Below are 2,500 nucleotides of genomic sequence, written 5' to 3' on the forward strand. Positions count from 1 at the left end.
CGGGAGGCCCCCCCTCACCGGCCGGGGACGGTCCCACCCAGCCACCGCCGCGTATCGCTTCACACCCAGATGCCATTCACGTTCGTGGGCATGGTGGGTATCGCTGGAACAACCGGTTGGTAGCTCAACCGATCGTCGCCATCACTGATTCACCTCTAGCGAGAACAACCGCACCACAACGGTTTACCAGTTGTTCATTTGCATAACGTCACCAGCAAACGTAGGCGTCCATCGCCATTTGCAAATTCAACGATTGTTGCATGCCTGTGTCAGGTGTCACGACACACTATGTCTGCCCACATACACGCAACAACATGTGCACGCTTCGCGAACAAGTGGAAGGTGGCCCCCGTACGTATGCGATGTCCATTGCGCGAACGACTGTCAACCGGCCTCTGTCGCATGTCGCAGATGTGGAACGCAGTGCACCATGCTATCACGGTGTGTGAGAAGAGACGACTACGTCTGACAACACGCGCCACTACATCAACAGACGGCTCATGCTGATCGCCATCCAGCGCATACCACACTGCAATCCAGCTCTTATAGGGAGACGACACGTAGCTGAGTGCACAACATTTGGACCGCATGGTTCGCCGTTGTTGGCGCAGTCGTTGTACGGTCACATGTACCACGATGTATCATTCAGTACATGAGGACCAATGTGCAGTACAGTGTGTGATTTGGACGTACAACATCAGCGGACAGTTGACACAGGCCGTACCACAGCGTAGGCTAAGTGCTTCGCACATGCGAATGCCAATGAACAACTGCAAATGCCAATGAACAACTGCAAAGGGCATTGAGCATGTACGTCCTGCTGCCATCCACATTACAGTGTATAGCTGCAAGGTGTTTAACATGAAGCGATACACTGGGGACCGGGCAGTGCGAGTAGCAAACTATATTGCGGGGGTTGCAGTTAGGCAACACTACACTAATTTAACGCGTCGTATGACAATTACAGAGCAGGTTAAGGCCCAACGTGTGTTGGGTTAAGGCCCAACGTGTGTTGGGTTAAGGCCCAACGTGTGTTGGGTTAAGGCCCAACGTGTGTTGGGTTAAGGCCCAACGTGTGTTGGGTTAAGGCCCAACGTGTGTTGGGTTAAGGCCCAACGTGTGTTGGGTTAAGGCCCAACGTGTGTTGGGTTAAGGCCCAACGTGTGTTGGGTTAAGGCCCAACGTGTGTTGGGTTAAGGCCCAACGTGTGTTGGGTTAAGGCCCAACGTGTGTTGGGTTAAGGCCCAACGTGTGTTGGGTTAAGGCCCAACGTGTGTTGGGTTACGTTAAGGGGCAATGTGGGTTACGTTAAGGGGCAATGTGGGTTACGTTAAGGGGCAATGTGGGTTACGTTACGGCGCAATATAGGTTACGTTACGGCGCAATATAGGTTACGTTAAGGCGCAATATCGGTTACGTTAAGGCGCAATACAGGTTACGTTAAGGCGCAATACAGGTTACGTTAAGGCGCAATACAGGTTACGTTAAGGCGCAATACAGGTTACGTTAAGGCGCAATACAGGTTACGTTAAGGCGCAATACAGGTTACGTTAAGGCGCAATACAGGTTACGTTAAGGCGCAATACAGGTTACGTTAAGGCGCAATGCAGGTTACGTTAAGGCGCAATGCAGGTTACGTTAAGGCGCAATACAGGTTACGTTAAGGCGCAATACAGGTTACGTTAAGGCGCAATACAGGTTACGTTAAGGCGCAATACAGGTTACGTTAAGGCGCAATACAGGTTACGTTAAGGCGCAATACAGGTTACGTTAAGGCGCAATACAGGTTACGTTAAGGCGCAATACAGGTTACGTTAAGGCGCAATACAGGTTACGTTAAGGCGCAATACAGGTTACGTTAAGGCGCAATACAGGTTACGTTAAGGCGCAATACAGGTTACGTTAAGGCGCAATACAGGTTACGTTAAGGCGCAATACAGGTTACGTTAAGGCGCAATACAGGTTACGTTAAGGCGCAATACAGGTTACGTTAAGGCGCAATACAGGTTACGTTAAGGCGCAATACAGGTTACGTTAAGGCGCAATACAGGTTACGTTAAGGCGCAATACAGGTTACGTTAAGGCGCAATACAGGTTAGGTTAAGGCGCAATACAGGTTAGGTTAAGGCGCAATACAGGTTAGGTTAAGGCGCAATACAGGTTAGGTTAAGGTACGACATAGGTTAGGTTAAGGTACGACATAGGTTAGGTTAAGGTACGACATAGGTTAGGTTAAGGTACGACATAGGTTAGGTTAAGGTACGACATAGGTTAGGTTAAGGTACGACATAGGTTAGGTTAAGGTACGACATAGGTTAGGTTAAGGTACGACATAGGTTAGGTTAAGGTACGACATAGGTTAGGTTAAGGTACGACATAGGTTAGGTTAAGGTACGACATAGGTTAGGTTAAGGTACGACATAGGTTAGGTTAAGGTACGACATAGGTTAGGTTAAGGTACGACATAGGTTAGGTTAAGGTACGACATAGGTTAGGTTAA

The sequence above is a fragment of the Schistocerca americana genome, unplaced genomic scaffold, assembly GCF_021461395.2.
Source record: "Schistocerca americana isolate TAMUIC-IGC-003095 unplaced genomic scaffold, iqSchAmer2.1 HiC_scaffold_1206, whole genome shotgun sequence".
In the NCBI taxonomy this organism is placed as follows: domain Eukaryota; kingdom Metazoa; phylum Arthropoda; class Insecta; order Orthoptera; family Acrididae; genus Schistocerca; species Schistocerca americana.